Source organism: Heloderma suspectum, chromosome 5 (genome assembly GCF_057233095.1).
Source record: "Heloderma suspectum isolate Gila_16-S chromosome 5, 16-S_ref, whole genome shotgun sequence".
Lineage (NCBI taxonomy): Eukaryota > Metazoa > Chordata > Lepidosauria > Squamata > Helodermatidae > Heloderma > Heloderma suspectum.
This window is the reverse complement of record NC_139462.1, coordinates 73,226,992-73,246,277: the sequence shown is the minus strand read 5'-3', so window position 1 is coordinate 73,246,277 and position 19,286 is coordinate 73,226,992.

Below are 19,286 nucleotides of genomic sequence, written 5' to 3'. Positions count from 1 at the left end.
CTCTAATGTAAAGTACATTGCGCTAGCATAAGCAACCTCTAGCACAACACCAACAGCATTTTCTGACACAACAGGCTTTCTGGGGACACCCATCGTACCAGCAAATGCCACATGTGCTACAAGTAACTTATGCTAGTGCAGTGTAATTCACATTGGTGCTAGTGCCTAACAGCCCAGAGAGCTTCAGAAGCGCCCAGAGAGCTTTGGCTATTGGGCGGCACAGAAATAAATAAATAAATAAATAAATAAATAAATAAATGGATCCTGCCCATGAGATCCAGACCATGGCAGACTTGTGAAGAAGTGTGCATCCCTCCGATCACATACTTGGCAATTTTTGAGTAAATTACTTTTGCTTATTATCAGCCACGTTCAGCCTTTGGAACCCACGTATAACCCAGAAATAAGTTAGAAATGAGGATCTCATTATCGCTAGCAATTCAAATAATATTGTGTTGCACACCACGCTCAGTAAATAGTTCTGTTGTTACTGTTTGGAACAGCAGCCAATAGGGAAAACATAATGGGTGCACGAGCAGTGAGATAGGAACCTAGTCCAATAGGATTAGGGAAAGGAACTGCTTTTATTTGTACTGTATGTGACATTATCACATACTTCTTGAGACTGTGCCAGAAAGAGGATCAGTTGTTTTTCAGCACACAATATAATAATCTGCTTAAGAATGTTTATCTTCCTCTCTTGCAAGGAGACAGTGTAGTTAATTAGCAGTGTATGACCCAGTGAAGAAACAAGAGAAAGTGCATGCAGAGATAGCCAGTCTCCCATTTCAATTATGGCAAGACAGTGCATTATCTTAGTAGCAGCAACCCTGGGATTTAACAGTGTTTGATTATTTTTGTGTATATATAGCATCCAGCTCTTAACACAGCTTTCTTCAGGCCGAGTATCCATAGTATAAACAGCAAAGACAGCAGGAAAATATGAAAAGGAATGCAAGTGAACTGCCTACAGATCAGTGGAGTGATCTGCTTATATACATGTTTTTGTAGCTATTTATATTTTCCCCTTCATGGATCACTGCCTTGTTGTGGCGAAAAGCTTTGCGTAACTCAGTGAAGCCATAAGCTATGCTGTGCAGGGCCACCCAAGATGGACAGGTCATGGCAGAGAGTTCTGACAAAATGTGGTCCACTGGAGAAGGAAATGGCAACCCACTCCAGTATTCTTGCCAAGAAAACCCCATGGAACGTATCACAAGGCTAAAAGATATGATGCCAGAAGATGAGCCCCTCAGGTCGGAAGGTGTCCAATATACTACTGGGGAAGAGCAATTTCCAAGTAGCACCAGAAAGAGTGAAGCGGCTGGGCCAAAGCCAAAAGGACACTCAGCTGTGGATGTGTCTGGTGCTGAAAAGAAAATCCGATGCTGTAAAGAACAATATTGTTTAGGAACCTGGAATGTAAGATCAGTGAATCAAGGTAAGCTGGAGGTGGTCAAACATGAGATGGCAAGATTGAACATCGACATCTTGGGAATCAGCAAACTAAAATGGACAGGCATGGGCGAATTTAATTTAGGTGACCATTATATCTACTACAGTGGGCAAGAATCCCTTAGAAGAAATGGAGTAGCACTCATAGTCAACAAAAGGGTGGGAAAAGCAGTACTGGGGTACAATCTCAGAAACGATAGAATGATCTCAGTATGAATCCAAGGCAAACCATTCAACATCACAGTAATTCAAGTCTATGCCCCAACCACTGAGGCCAAAGAGGCTGAGGTTGATCGGTTCTATGAAGACCTACAACACCTTCTAGAACTAACACCAAAAAAAGATGTCCTCTTCATCATAGGGGATTGGAATGCTAAAGTAGGAAGTCAAGAAATCACCGGGATAACAGGCAAGCATGGCCTTGGGGTACAAAATTAAGCAGGACAAAGGCTAATAGAGTTTTGCCAAGAGAACACGCTGATCATAGCAAACACTCTTTTCCAACTGCACAAGAGGCGACTCTACACATGGACATCACCAGATGGTCAATATCGAAATCAGATTGATTATGTCCTTTGCAGCCAAAGATGGAGAAGCTCTGTACAGTCAGTAAAAACAAGACCTGGAGCTGACTGTGGCTCAGATCATGAGCTGCTTCTTGCAAAATTTCAGCTTAAATTGAAGAACATAGGGAAAACCACTAAACCATTCAGGTATGACCTAAATCATATCCCTTATGAATATACAGTGAAGGTGAGGAATAGATTTAAGGGATTAGACCTGATAGACAGAGTGCCTGAGGAACTATGGACGGAGGTCCGTAACATTGTTCAGGAGGCAGCAACGAAATCCATCCCAAAGAAAAAGAAATGCAAGAAAGCCAAGTGGCTGTCTGATGAGGCTTTACAAGTAGCTGAGGAAAGAAGGGAAGCAAAAAGCAAGAGAGAAAGGGGAAGATATATGCAACTGAATGCAGAGTTCCAGAGAATAGCAAGGAGAGACAAGAAGGCCTTCTTAAATGAACAATGCAAAGAAATCGAGGAAAATAACAGAATGGGAAAGACTAGAGATCTCTTCAAGAAAATTGGAGATCTCAAGGGAACGTTTTGTGCAAAGACGGGCATGATAAAGGACAAAAAAGGCAGGGACCTAACAGAAGCAGATGAGATGAAGAAGAGGTGGAAAGAATACACAGAAGAACTATACAGGAAAGATCTGAATGTCCCTGATAGCCATGATAGTGCGGTCACTGAACTTGAGCCGGACATCCTCGAGAGTGAAGTCAAGTGGGCCTTAGGAAGCATTACTAACAACAAAGCTAGCGGAGATTACAGTATTCCAGCTGAGCTACTTAAAAATCTAAAAGACGATGCTGTTAAAGTGCTGCACTCAATATGCCAACACATTTGGAACATTCAACAGTTGTCACAGGACTGGAAAAGGTCAGTTTACATTCCAATTCCAAAGAAGGGCAACACCAAAGAGTGCTCAAACTACCGTACAATTGCGCTCATTTCACATGCCAGCAAGGTTATGCTCAAAATCCTACAAGCTAGGCTTCAGCAGTATGTGAACCGAGAACTACCGGAAGTACAAGTGGGATTTCGAAGAGGCAGAGGAACTAGAGATCAAATCACCAACATTTGCTGGATCATGGAGAAAGCAAGAGAATTCCAGAAAAACGTCTATTTCTGCTTCATTGACTACGCTAAAGCCTTTGATTCTGTGGATCACAACAAACTGTGGCAAATTCTGAAAGAGATGGGAGTACCAGACCACCTTACCTGTCTCCTGAGAAACCTGTACGAGGGCCAAGAAGCAACAGTAAGAACCAGACATGGAACAACCGATTGGTTCAAAATTGGGAAAGGAGTACGACAAGGCTGCATGTTGTCACCCTGCTTATTGAACTTATATGCAGAGTACATAATGAGAAACGCTGGGTTGGATGAATCAGAGGTCGGAATTAAGATTGCCAGGAGAATTATCAACAACCTCAGATACACAGACGATATCACCCTAATGGCAGAAAGCGAAGAGGATCTCAAGAGCCTCTTGTTGAGGGTGAAAGAGGAGAGTGCAAAAGCTGGTTTGAAAGTCAACATCAAAAAAACGAAGATCATGACATCTGGCCCCATCACTTCCTGGCATATAGAAGGGGAAGAAATGGAAGCAGTGACAGATGTTATTTTCTTGGGCTCCAAGATCACCGCAGACGGTGACTGTAGCCATGAAATTAAAAGACGCTTGCTCCTTGGGAGGAAAGCTATGGCAAACCTAGACAGCATAGTAAGAAGCAGAGACATCACCTTGCCGACAAAGGTCCGTCTAATCAAAGGTATGGTTTTCCCAGTAGTAACGTATGGCTGTGAGAGCTGGACTATATCTATAAGGAAGGCTGAGCGCCGAAGAATTGATGCTTTCAAACTGTGGTGTTGGAGAAGACTCTTACGAGTCCCCTGGACTGCAAGGAGGTCAAGTCAGTCCATCCTAAAGGAAATCAACCCTGAGTGCTCATTGGAAGGACAGATACTGAAGCTGAAGCTCAAATATTTTGGCCACCTAATGCGAAGAGAAAACTCCCTGGAAAAGACCCTGATGCTGGGAAAGATTGAAGGCAAAAGGAGAAGGGGACGGCAGAGGATGAGATGGCTAGATAGCATCACCGATGCAATGAATATGAACCTGAGCACACTCCGGGAGAGAGCGCAGGACAGGAAGGCTTGGCGTGCTATGGTCCATGGGGTCATGAAGAGTCGGACACGGCTTAACGACTGAACAACAATTTATATTTTGGCATCCTTCAGTTGTTCAGTACAAATAATGATACAGTTCATATCATTATTTATTTAAGAGTCAGGAACCTACCTTGAAAATGCATTTTGGGATATCAAAGTCACCTGGATTCTTCACTTTGAATGTACTCTCAAGATAACTAAAAATCTGAAGGCTAAATCACATTCTTTTCACTGTTGTGAAAAGCTAGAATGCTATAATAAGCAGTGATGGCATTGAGAGGTAGTGTGAGAGGAAATGCATTCAGTACTTCCCAGCAATTAGAATTAAAATGGAATGGCAAGAGGACTGTATTGGGGATGGAAGCTCTCATAGGTCTGAGAAGAGATTACCTGGAAAACAATGTGGATTTTTATTATATATTGGCTTAATTCTCAGCAGATTTAAATGAAGGCTCACCATCTCCTTTAAAACATTACAAAGATGGAACACAGGAACATATTCTTAAGCTGCAATCCTAAACACACATACTAGGAAGTAAGCCCCACTGAATGCTAAGTGAGACATACTGCTAAGTAAGTGTACATTGCACAAGTCGGAGAAACTGTGTAGTAAAAGGAAAAAGCTTTTGAAGAGACAGCTCCCAAATCCCAGTCCTAGGTTGATTGTATCCAGAATTATCCTACAGAAAACATGACTCAGACCCCATTCAGACACTTGTAGCGTGGGAGGCACAATTTATTGATTTATTTCATTCTATTTATATTCTGGTCTTCATAAAAATCCCAGGTCGGGTTAACAACAATGTTAAAACAGCAGCAATAAAACAGCAATAAAATTAGGGATGCTGGAGAAATTAAAGACGGACTAAAATGAGCTCAGATTTCTAAGAATCCGACTCTGCTGCAGAGTGACTCCCTCAGGCCATGTGGCATCTGTGGACTTTTGGATGATTTTTTTTTAACTTTCCCAAAATTTACACATATACATTTGTAGGAAAATATGTGAGTTTCTGCTGAGGAAACATTGAATGGAATGGGGGTCAATACGCTAAATGTTATGTACCAAGGTAAATTATGTAAATACTTATGTAAATACTTATGTAATTATTTGTGTATTTTTCTGCATGCCCCCCAAAAAAATTTGCATCTGTCTGTGGGCAGACAACAGAACAAAAGGCATCTGACAATCCGCAAAACACAGACGGAGCGGACTTTACACAGTCCGTACATCCCTAAATAAAATACAGTAAATAAGCATATAGTAAAACCAGCTGAAACAATCAGCAGAGAGGCTGATGGCAGCAGCAACTAACCAGTAATAAATGCCCAAGTAAATGGGCAGCCCTACCCCAAATGTCGCTGTGCACATCTTGTCAGTAAACTTGGTGCCACATGTGTACCTATTGGGAGAGGGCATTCTGAAGTTGGAGTACTACCACGGAGAAGGCCCTATCGTGTGTTACTACCTAATATACTTCCCCTAATGGTGGGAGAATGGGACAGGCCTCCTCCCCATGTCATCATAGGTAATCCTCCCTCTTTCACTGTAGTCAATCCCAAGCCACTGCAGTTTATGCATGAACACTAGAACTTGTATGTGTGAATCAGCCCTTAGTGATACATTGATTTTACCTTATGTTGAACAATGGCACAGCAACACATTTAGGGAGCAATCCTACGGCTGCTAGACAGTGGCTAGACGGCCATAGGATATGTGGATTTCTGGGAACTGACCTTGGAGCTTGTGCTCTGAGGTTGGTTCCCAGAGAACAGCCCCATCCTCCGTGCTCACAAGAGGAGTGCAGAGCAGCTGGAAAGGAGCATGGCTGGGGGCGTTCTGGGGCAGGGAGAGCGTAATTGCCTGTATGACACATCCTGTGTGTCATACAGCAGCCTCCTTCCCCGCTCCATCCTCCCGTGGCTAGACAGGTGCAATAGGCTGTCTAACCAAAAAAGCAGGGCAGGAGAAGTGTGGAGGGAATGATCCCCTGCTTTGGGTAGGCGGTTGCCTCCGAGTTCCCCATCTGCTCAGTCTCCAATGTTCATGCGTTAAGTGGGAAGGTCTGAGGTGGGCTTCTATGTGTGTTGCTTGAATGTAAGCAGAAGCCTCTACATCAGGGGTGGGGAACTTGTGGCCCTCCAGACACTTTGTCCTACAATTCCCATCATCCCTCACTACTGGATATAGTGGCTAGGGCTGATGGGAGTTGTAGGTCCAAACATCTGGAAGGCCACCAGCCAGCCAGCCCTGTTCTATGTGATTGCGAGCCCTGCTTTATATATATTTTTTATATATTTATTTCATTTCTATACCGCCCAATAGCCAAAGCTCTCTGGGCGGTTCACAAAAATTAAAACCAAACAACACACAATAAAACAATTTAAAATATATAGAACATTAAAACCACAATATAACAATACAACCACAATAAAACCTAGCAGCAGTGCAGGAGTTTAAAATACAGATTTAAAACAGCAAAGCTAAAAATTTAGAAAGCTAAAATGCTAAAATGCCTGGGAAAATAAAAAGGTCTTCACCTGGCGCCGAAAGGAATACAATGTAGGTGCCAGGCAAACCTCACTAGGGAGCTCATTCCAGAGCTGGGGTGCCACAGCAGAAAAAGCCCTCCTCCTAGTAGCCACCCGCCTCACTTCCTTTGGCAGGGGCTCACGGAGAAGGGCCGCTGACGATGATCTTAAGGTCCGGGCAGGCACATATGGGAGGAGGCGATCCTTCAGGTAACCTGGCCTCAAGCCGTTAAGGGCTTTGAATGTTAACAACAGCACTTTGAATCGGGCCCGAAATGGACTGGCAGCCAGTGCAGCTGGAAAAGTACTGGCGTAATATGAGCTCATTGGCCAGTCCCTGTTAACAATCTTGCTGCCCTATTTTGGACCAGCTGAAGTTTCCGGACCGTTTTCAAAGGCAGTCCCACATATAATGCATTGAAGTACTCCAGATGAGAAGTTATCAGAGCATGGATAACTGTAGCCAGGCTATCCCTGTCCAGATAAGGGCGTAGTTGGTATACCAGCCTAAGCTGATAAAAAGTGCTCCGTGCCACTGAGTTCACCTGTGCCTCAAGTGACAGTTCCGGGTCCAATTGCACCCCCAAACTATGAATCTGGTCCTTTGGGGGGAGTGCAACCCCCTCCAGAACAGGTTGAATATCACCTAGCCGGGCAGACGAACCACCCACTAACAGTACCTCCGTCTTGTCTGGATTGAGTTTCAGTTTATTGGCCCTCATCCAGTCCATTACCGTGCCCAGGCCCTGATTCAGAACAGCCACTGCCTCACCTGGTTTTGATGAGAAAGAGAGGTAGAGCTGGGTGTCATCTGCATATTGATGGCACCGCAGCCCACACCTCCAGATAACCTCCCCCAGCGGTTTCATGTAGATGTTAAACAGCATGGGGGATAAAATACAGCCCTGTGGAACCCCATGGCACAATTGCCATGGCACAGAGCAATAATCCCCTACACCACCTTCTGGAATCGGCCATCCAAGTAGGAGTGGAACCACTGTAGGACAGTGCCTCCAACTCCCAACCCAGACAACCTATCCAGAAGGATACCATGGTTGATGGTACCTTTACTGAGGTTCCTGATTGCACAAAGGCTTCTATTTGGGTTCAAGCAAACAGATGTAGAAGGCCCCCATTCAACCTTCCTGCTTTACATGGGAGGTTAGGACCTGAGAGGATGTGGATGGTGTATGTGGGCATGGGGGGGGGGGAGGTGGCAGCATGCATGACCCTATGACCTTTCCATGTGGTTTCCATGTAGTTTTAAGCTTTTAAATTTAATATTGTATTTTATGATGTACTTTTGTGATTTTAAATTGTTGTGAACTGCCCAGAGAGCACTGACTACTGGGTGGTATAGAAATGAATGAATGAATGAATGAATGTGTTGTTGTATCCTGTTCAGGCTTAAAGCCTGAAATGGGCTGCTGTTTCATGCAAACCACACTGCTGTCTCATTGATTTTGCAGTTAACAGCAACATGAAATATGGCAATCATTGTCAATCTCTGCTCCAACCCAAAACTATGAAGAACAGTAAGATGGAGAAGAAGCACCACTTACCTTTAAGGGCACAATCCTATGCATGTTTAGACAGAAAAACATCCTACAACTCCCAGCATTCCCTAGCCAGCCATGGGGAGTCATAGGATTTTTTTTCCTGTCCAAATATGCATAAGACTGGGCCCTAAGATGTCTTTCTATATCAGTTATTACCTCACACAACAGTCTAGAAAATATATGAATGGCCAGGAGAAATTATCCTCTTCCGTCTATCTGCATACTGAATATGGGCTTGGGAAAAATTCTGGTCCATCTTTTATCCAAAGGCACCTGCTTTACTTCTCCAGTGTAATTTTGGGTTCAGATACTGGACATCACTTTTCTTTTAAAAAAATATTGGGGAGTGGGGGCGCGGATTCTGATTCATTCGGTTACCATTTCTAATGCAATTCAGGTCCCAACTAGACAAGATCATAGAGATACATCACAGATCTCCCATGATACCTATTTAAAAATCAGTAGCACCTACTGCATGGGTGGGGTGCTCAGCTGTATTGGGACAGTACCATTAGGGGATGGGAGTTTTAATTCTTTCCCCCTCTGTCATTCGCCCAATGGAAATAATAGACCCATTAGGGAAAACATGCATGTCCACAGATTTCCCATGTAACTTTTCCATAATGGGGCAAATAAAAGCTGGCAGTGGCGATGTGTGTGTGTGTGTCTCTAAAATGTCTAAGGGGAAAGGGTTAACTCCCCTCCCCTAGTGCCATGGTCCTGATCTGGATCACCTCCCCCCCCTGCTTCGCCTTACAGCTATTATTTGCAAACACTTAAATAGGCAGGAGGACCAATCACAGATCTCTGTAATGTCGTCTAATCTGGCCTTTATATGACATAGGTTGTACTGTTCAGGTGTGCATCTTTGGATAATCTGGAGGCCACACTCCCACTGCCATTGAAAAAATGCTAAACGTGGCATTTTTGAGTCTCCGTAGTGCTCTGCTGCTGAATTTTGACAACAAACCATTATGTTTTTTTGCTGCCACTGAATTTTGGAAAGGTAGGAGCCACCCTTGAGGCTACTGGGGTGGCATGTGGCCCGTGTTGTACCGAGTGATATTTACTGATGGGCCTTGGGTACAGGAAACAATAAGGCAAAACTAGCCACTTCCTTTTTCTTCTCTTTTTCCCTTCTTTTGTGCATGTGTTCATTTAAATAGGATTAGAAAGGGTTTGTTCTGAATAGGGAAGGCAAGGCTGAGCCCCTTTAAAAAGCCAAATGAAAGGATAGTGCATTAAAGAGGATATGGGAAGTGAAAGAGTTAGATGTGCCTTTCTATTAGCTTAAGTTACTTTAGCTCTAATGAGAAAACTGACAGATTGTGCCTTAATAGTTGCACACCTCAGTTTATCGGGGGCTTTTACTTTCTTCCCAGCAGTATAATAGGCTTTTTCTTTAAGCCAGCTACTTCAAGGACCATTGCTGTGGTTTATGTTTACTGATTGCCCTTGGGGGTTTATTTTCTACTGTTTCCTTGCCAACAACAACATACACACACACACACACACACACACACAAGCATGGGGGCAGGGAGAGTAGCTCAACTACTCAACACAAATGGTAGAACCCTTGCAGGAATTTCCACTGAGAGAGCTGACTTTCTAATACATTTTGATTTAAATTCCTTCAATCACCTGTGCATAGTGTTAGAGTTTGAATAGTTTTTTATGTTGATCGCATAAGACTGAATTATTTGAAAAGTTGAGCTTAGAAAAGAATGGAAGAGAGCTGAGGGTGTATGTACTGGTAGTATTGTATTTCAGAGCTCTTTCAGCTTTTCTAGTGGTTTCCTTTCATTGGTTTTTGAGGTTCTGGTTTTCCATCTGCTTAGGGAGCTGAATGAATTAACATGACATGCTTTAGTTTCACAATGCTGTGCTGTGTTAATCCTTTTAAAACTTTAATATTAATAGAAACATAATCCTCTAGTTATACATTTTAGAGAAATTACCTTTCTAAACTTTTTTGACAACCATGTGTTAGGCCATTATGCAACATGGGCTCTGAAATGTCCACTAAATACCCTTTCTATGTTCCATATTTTACTTTGCACCCAGGCCCAGTAACAAAGAAATGAGAGTCAATTGTTTGAATTCAAATGAGTAAGAAAGTTTATTAATGTACAAAGGGGGATCTACATATTCAGACAATCAAGTAATTAACTCCTTTCCTTCATCCTGGCCCTTAACAGACTGAAGGAAGGAGCAACGTTCGTTCCACTTCAGCCTTTTGCAGGGTGAGCTCCCAGGGCCAATTGCGATCCTCTCTTCTAGCCTTGATCCTTTACAGACCTCACATTCAAGTGACAAAGAGGGTCTGCCCACCTCACCCCTGCACAGGCCCTATGGCTTTGTGTAGTTGAGTCAGGGGTGCATAGCTCAGGTGGAAGTCTTGTCCCCTTCCATTCTAGCCATGTGTCATTAAAGGAGCAGGTATGAGGAATTGAATCTTCCCTTCACCCGAAGTGGTGCCTCAGGGTACTCATCAAGTTGATATCATTCAATCTGCTCAAATACCCACACTGCAAATGCCATGTCAGATGGGAGTGGATGGAGGATAGCCTTTGCTTACTTCCCTTGCCCTGGAAAAAGAAATATCTCAAATACCCCAGGAGCATGTCATAACCACCATCATGCACCATCAACATGGAACAATTGTGGCAAAGAACATACATTACTGGGTGTTGTATATTCCCTTCCTGGCCACTCCCAGTGGCCAGCAAGAACTACCACATAAGCTTGTTAGCTTTTCGGTTCACCCCATCCACCTGTTTTGGGTCACTGATTCTCCACACTGTATGCTGTAGCATCTCAGACCCAACAATCTTTATCAGTAGGTAACTAACCAGAATTTTTCTAACTTCTTCCTTCCCTAAGTTAGAAAAGAAGATCAATGCCCTTCCTAACTAGGGCTGGGCAAACCACCCCGTGTCTGCCTTGGCACCACTTGTCAGACCCCCGTCATTTATCTACCCCTGTTCAGCTCCCTGGTTTTGCTGGCAGGTGGTCAGCTGCCCAAATCCTCAGTAAGCTGCCATTTTGTATAAAAATGGTGGCTTGTTGTTTTACGTAAAAGATGTTTTACATAAATGGCAGCTGTAAAGCTGCCATTACACAAGAGTACAGGCATGAATGGTCTATTCATGCCTGTAACCTTGCATAAATGGCCATTTTATGGGCATTTATAACCAGAGAGCCAAACATGGCAGGTAAGCGGTCGCAGTCTGTGAACAGGAGTCCGGGAGGCCGGCGGGGGGGGGGGGCAGTCTGGTGGACTCCTCCCCCCCTCTTCGACTCCTGCAATATCCCTATTCCTATCTCCCAACTTGTTTCCCCCCAGGTGGATCATCTAAACCTGAGATGGAGCCACTGCATGTAACTGGAAAAGCAATGTGAGGAGACTGTGACCCCAAAGCTTGTCTTGTCTTCCACACGGCTCAATACTCATTAACAAACTAAGACCAAACTCAGTTTCAATCACTGAGATGCATGTTCTGCAAAACACACAGAATATAATACGGTATCCACAAATCAGGAGTTGCTTAGGTTCCTGGTACTTATTGAAACCTGCCAGAAAAATTGAAACACACCTGTATCAGAACAATGCAGTGCACACAACAATAAAAATGTAATTATCCTACAATGCAGCCTATGTTCTTAATAAAAGCATCAAATGTGCCATCCAAAGGCTGTAGACCTCCATCTACGTAGAAGCTGGATGCAAAAATTTTCCAAACCAATACTGACATCAGTAGATGCCACCCCTGTTTGAAATGAATGTATCCCAAACCCATCTGCTGTGATCCCTACTTGATGCATCACCCTCTGAATGATACCCCCCCAACTGAAAGTGTGTTAAAAGAGCTAGGCTTTGGTAACTAAATGAAAAATCTTCCCCCAAACCTCACTCCTCAGCATGTTAATGCCCTGATGATTATTGGATCAAAAACACCTCTGTGCAAATAAACACTGCCAACAAAATGGGGTGGGGGGGGGACTCCAGGAATCTCAGGTCCATAGTTACACTTCCCACCATCCAATCCTTGGCCAATATGCATTACAACACTGATTACATAAATAAACTCTAAAACCTAATTTCCCAGCAGCATGAGGGTGGGCTTGCAGTTCAGCTTCCAAAAGAAATTTGGTTCTCCAAAAGGAATTCACATTACATTGGTGTAAAAAGTCCAGCTAACCTGCAAGTCCTCTCTCATACCCACTATTCATCTGAGTCCTATAGTTACAGTCAGGGCCAGAAATATTGGAACAAGGATAACTGTTTTGGCAGTTGGCCTCTGTACACCACCACATTGAAGTTGAAAGGAAACACACCCAGATGGGAGCGAAGTCAGGACTTTCAGCTGTAATGCAAGGGGTGTGACAAAAGTGGGGCATTAACCATTCATGAAGTACAACCAGTGGCACCCCCCCCCCATTGTTGATGGCTCATAAGTAATGGAACAAACCAACAGTTATCCTTGTTCCAATATTTCTGGCCCTGACTGTAGGAGCCTTTCAAATTGAGACTTCGCAAGTGAAGTTGCAATGCCCTGAAATGCCTTTAGCTTGATCTTTTTCAACAACACTGCTGAGGACAAACTGCCTCTCAGGTCCTCCATCTTTTCAAGAGGCAACCTGGACATCCGACACTGGGAAGTTACCTTAGTCCCCAGGAAGGTTAAGGTAAATCCTCTCTCTTTTCTCTGGGATTAACAGAACCTCCAGGTCCCTGACTAACACCCCCAAACTCTTCCATGAGCCAGGCATAAATATTTGAAACCAGTAAACAGGAAGTCATCCAAATAAGGCACTACGGGTAGACATTCCATCCTACACCACAATGCCCATAGTGCTCCAGCAAAGTGCTTAAGGTTTCAAAAGCTGCACATAAGATGGATCATTATATATTATTTATTTTATTTAAAATATTTATATACTGCTTCCCATTTTTTAAAAAATCCCAAAATGGTTTACAGCAAATAATAAAACCATACATTGCTATAAAAGCTCACAATGTTTAGGCAAGCTAGTGGTTTGGAAAAGACAGGGTAAACAAGTTTTTAATAAGCACTGAAAGCACTTGATTGTCAGTGCCTGATGTATTGCAGAGGGGAGGTCTTTCCAGAGGGAGGGGGCTACCATAGAGAAGGCCCATTGCTGTGTTGCTGCCAGGTGGAATTCTGCAGAATGTGGCACAGATAGGGCTTTCCCTATGGTCTCACTATCTACATTAAACTTACACTCAAAAGTAAATGCTAAGAAATCAAAAACCCTAGGGTGCTCAGAAAAAAGTTAGAAGGGAGACCTAACATTCCACTTTCCCATCAGCGCTCCAACCACACAATGCCATACCATGGTTGCTGCACTGTCAAAAGAAGAATTCTTCTCTGAACAAAGATGTGCTGGTATCACATAATTCATTGACTCACCATATGGGTATCACAAGTGATAGATGACCTGATACTCACTAGAGGGCTCCTTTGGCACCACCCCCACTGGGGAAGGCCTCAAAGTAGGTAAAGGTAGTGTATCAAAGGGCCAGACACCCCAAATTCCCCAACTTCTTTTGCACTCTTCACTTGTATATTATCATCTTCTCAAGTCCAATTATGAACTTCGAGTTTCCCAACATCGTGTGCTACCTTGGACCCTCATATGGTATTCTAAACCATCACAAAACCCCTCTTCTAAGTACCAAATGCATCCCCGTTAAAATAATCAACCAACAATACCCTCAGAACACTCAATCTAACCATACTAGCCTTTTGCAGCCACAGCTGGAACATAAATTTCCTCTGCTTTCTTGATGTTGCCGTGTTCATGGGCCCCTGGCCTCTGAAACTGGCCAGGTTACAAATGGATGGGCCCCACCACAAGGTCTGCACTCAAAGTGGACGTGACAGGGTCACTTCAAGCATCTCCCCTGCATGTTGTATTCCCAACAGTGTAGACCCAGTTGAACCTCTTACCTTGCTGGCACAGTAGCCACCACACCACAGAAGAATGTGCCAACAAATACCCACTAACAGAAGACTCCCCTGTCATCTCCCATGCCAGCCCATTATTTTCAGCCACAACTCCAGAGCCACCCAAGAAAGAATGGGCTCCAACACTGCCTTCATACAGAAAGTTTCATCATACCTGAGCCATGCCACAGGCATGCATTCTGAAAATGTCCTAAGTATGATATCCAAGTACTTCACCAGTAAAGGCCCATACCATACTTGTGCCTGCAACATCACGCCTATATAGTATATCATATAGATGGAGATCCAATTTACCCAATTACAGTCATCCTGCTTTTCCTTATTATTTTCTTTCTCCCTCCTTTCCCTCCCCCCTCACCTTATCCTTAAGTTCCAACTCATGAAGTAACAAGGATAAAACACCAACATATTCCTGCTGCCAGTTTTTTCCCTTTCTAGATTGCAACATATGACTACCTATTGGCAAAGACATTTCCCCAAAAGATAAGGTTCCCATACTATGCACCTGTGATGGTATATATACAGGGACCCATAGATAGCCAGCCCTGAACCCTCACCCCCAAAGGTGGTGTCATGGGATACCAGAGATTACCATCTGAGTTGGATTCTTTGCCAGCTCAATTTACAACCCTGAAAGAACTCCTCACAAGACACTGCATATAGCCAGCTTGTCTCCCTATGCTTCCATCCAAGATCCTTTGCAGACTGCAGGTTGCACAAACATGCCCTGAAGGTCACTCTCAGGGCCATGGCATCAAGACTACAACTGCCTGTGAAACATTCCCTCATTGCCCCCAGTCCCCACAGGATATTTGCCCCCACCCAGATGACTAATTTGTCTAACTTCATCACTGAATATTGCTGGGGGGTTAGAATGACCTGTATAGCTCAGCCTCTACAAGTGCCTTCACCCAAGCTGCAAGATCAACCAGCATCTTTCTTGGCAACCTTCATCTCATCTAAACTAATCTCCTTATTCCCCGCCACAGTGATGAATTTTCCTCCACCTCCTCTCCTCAAATTCCTTGATTCTAGGCAGGAGTTTCCTCACTTTCTGATCCTCACTGTCACCTGAAGAATTAACTTCTCTTTCCACTAGCCTCTGTGGTGGGTCCTTCTTAAACTCTCCTTTTCTGAGCTGCCTTTTTAGACCCCATCCTCCCCTGAACTATCCTCCTTGTTTCTCTCATCCCTTAAAAATATGTTAATTAAATGCTGCACTGGTTGAATATCAGTTGTGCATACTGAGCCTGATGAATATTCACCTGACATGTATGTTAGGTATGAAACTCTCACACCTTATCAATTGAATATCCACCTGTCACTAGGGACCTCCCCATCTGTTGAACATCTGCCTAACAATACTTATCTGTTGAACTGCCACCTAAACCAAACTTTCCCCCTCTTTCTGTTGTTGTCAGTAAAAAAGAGAAGGGATTTAAAAAAAATTATTGAGAGGGAATAAGTTCTCTACCTCCCACTCTCTCTCTCTCTCTCTCACACACACACACACACACACACTCCCCTCCTCACTCACACTGGCAAAGCAATCCTCTCCTTACAAATAATACTCTCCACATGTACTATGTGAGGTACTACTCAGGGACTCGGTTGTCAGGGTGGAAACTGAGCCCATAAAGCCCCAGAACAGTTCTGATTCTGAGGAGGAACAGCAATCCGTGGGAGAGGAGCCAGCTCATCCCTCACAGGCACAGCAGCTGGCAGAGATTCCTCCTGCCAGCATTCCTGGGAGAGATAGTGACCCTGGCAGTGAGAGAGCACTGGAGGGGGGCTTGCTGGATGCTCGGCGCAGATACAGGGAGCGGCAACAGATGGAGGGTGCTGAAAGGAGGCGCTCTGCTCGTCTGGCGCTAAAACAACGGTCGCATCCCAAGGACCCAAGGGAAAGAGGGAGGATCTCTCCATAGCCCATAAGTTCAGAGTCTTCCCGTGGTTCTCCTTCAAACGGGGACCAACTGCCTTACCTGGAGCTTAGGCTACTCTGCTGTCTACCCCAGTGCTGTTCCTTGCTTAGTCGCTAGTGATTAGTATCTGTAAGAGTCATAAAGGAATAAAGGAATAAAGCCTTGGAAAGAATCCTCGTCTTTTGTGTCCTGAGTTGGCTATTGGAGGGGACTGTAAGAGGCAGCTAGAGCGGTCCTGTTGGCCAAGGGATCAATTCTCTCCTCAGAATTATCAAACCAGAGCCTCCCTATCACTAGGAAAAGAGATCAAGTCTCTCTTTCTCTTCCCCATTGGACAGTCCCAAAGCCTGCTCCTGAACTGCTTACCTTTGCAGGGGTGTGTGTGTGTTGCTATTAAATTATTCCTTGTTTGTCACTCTTGCCACTACCTCTGCTCTGATGTCACATACTCCACACATCTTCCACTGTTAAGCTCCCCCAAGGCCATTCATAGTCTCTTCCCCACACTCAGCAACAATGCTACCACTGCCAAGCCAAACAACAAAAATAAGCAGCCTCTGGCAGGGAGGCAATGGGGCTTCGAATGTCCTGCCCTGCACTCTTTTATACACACACACACACACTGCCAACAGCAAATGACGTTAGGGAAAGATGATGACAATCTTCTGATCCTTTCCCCTCCAGTTTCTTTTGTTTTAAGAATGTTATGATTGTTGATGTTGGTACGGTTTTAGAGCACTCATACCAGTGTACCAGTGTACTCTTGCCTCCCACACTCTCCTTAACTGAAGTGCTATGCTTTACAGTCACATTTTCATTTTTGTCTTGGAATAATCATCATAGTACCTATCTAAGGGTTATTCATTCCTTTCGGCTTTTCATACATAACTTTTCATCACTTGAATAATATAAATCAGTCATCACAGTTTAATTACCAGAGATACAATTTTCTTTTCTTTTGCTTCCTTCCATTATTCATAAAACAACAATACCAGAAGAATAAGACATTATCAGATGCTATTATTCCAAGCTAACAATACGTACTTCTGATGCTATATTATGATATTTGGTATTGCAACAGAGACCTTTGATAGGCTGTGGACTTAAACAAAGTGACATGGAATATGAAGTAATTTAAGATGAGAGTTTATGCACACTTAACTTGGGAGTAACCCCCACTTACTTCTATATATGCACATCAACAGTAGCTAAATCCATAAGTTTTTAAGCCATTGAGTTGCACTTGGTTTAGTTCTTACTTTAAATGCCACCAGGACATAATGTAATGTACCTGTTTTGTAACCATACAGAATAAACCAAAATTATCAAAATATCAAAGATAGACATTCGCCATTTCCATTATTGTTTCCTTCACCATTCTCCAGAAGCCTTTTACTTTACCACAAAATCACAATTTAGATAAAGTCATCTTTAGTGATGGGTGAACTTACCATGACAGAAATTGAAATTTGCTCATCAGGTTCTGAATTCTGTGGCCCAGTCTCAGATGAAAGTTCAACAAAGTGCATCTCGGTGCTATCATGTGCCCTACTGTTTACCCTACATTTGGTATGAAGATGTTAGAGCCAGAGGGAGCAGCTGTGGTGTGAGCAATTATGGCGTGAGTGGCAAAAGGAGGAGCTGTGAAAAAGGCACCTCCCTCTGCTGAAGCCCCAATCTCTTTCTTACCCACCAGCTGTCCTGGACTGTGCTGCTCCCCTCCTGAACAACTCCTCCTCCTCCTCAGATTCTCTTTCCAATATCCTCTCACAGTGCCACCCACCACCAGCACCCAGGTCTAAAATAAAATTTCACTTACCAAACAAGGGAGAAAAAAAACCTTCTGTCTGATATTCAGGAGAAATAGCCCCAGTTGACTAGCTCAGTGCAGAAATGACACGAAGGCATGAGCGAGAAAGAAATGTTGAACAAGTGGTGGATACTAAACTACATGGCTAGTTTGTCAAATGTGATTAATTCGTTGAAGGATTTCATATCCCAACTGTTGCACTGATTGGTCTGGAAAACAGTAATTAAAGTGTTAAGTAAAGTGACATTATTCCATGAGGATGAGAGTTGCAAACAGGATATTTTCATTTCCTTCAAAAAGTAAAGGATTAAACCAACCTACATCAAGACATGCACAGAAATGGCGGAGTCAACAGAGCATAGATATCAGCTCATAATCAGTCTTGGTTTGAGAAAGTTGTAGAATTTGTACAGGCCAGATCTTTGTGTGACCAAGACATATTATGCAGCAATTCTGAAATTGGGTACAGGCAAGTTTTACAATTCAATAACATTTCTATAAAATATCTCATAATTTTCAAACTTAACATTGATGGCTATGCCTATTTAGACATGATAACTTCAGGTAATGATTGATTGATTGATTGATTGATTACACTTATATCCCATCTTTCTTCCATTGTGGAACTCAAGGTGTCTACATGTAGTTCCGGGACTTCCAGCCAGAGCCAATGTCGCCCTAGCAGCATTCTGCGGAGCCTCCGCGGGACTCTATCTCAAACAGCTTTTTAAAAGGTTGAAAAACCTTTTTATCTCTCCTCTGGAATTAAAAGGGGAGGCAAAGAGCACATCTGGATGAAGTCTTGGATTAGTCCTCGATGCGAAGGAGCAGAGGGGCTGGATTCCGAGACCAGCCTGCCAGAGCTTAATAATCGTTCAAAAGCTGTTTTGAAACTCCTATTTAATTAGGAGAAATCAGGGCTGTAGTTTATGTATTAAAAATACCAACAATATCTGAGGAATGGTTTAAGAAATATTAACAATATTTGAGAACCTGCAAGATCTGTTTGAAGAGAAGGATGGCTACATCAAGGAGAAAAAAAGTATCTGGATCACACCCCCCCCCCGGTACTTCCTCTGACAAAGTTTCCAAAAACTGAAGATACAGGGGAGTTACTTGCTCTGAAAAAAACTTTGTCTTCGCAATTTGCTGAACAGGCTAAGAGGTTGGATACAATTCAAAATTCCATCACTGCCCTGCAAGGGGCTGTGAATTTAATCAACACTTCTTGGCAAAAAATGGAGGCGAAGGTTAACAAGCTGGAAGATCAAGTTGCA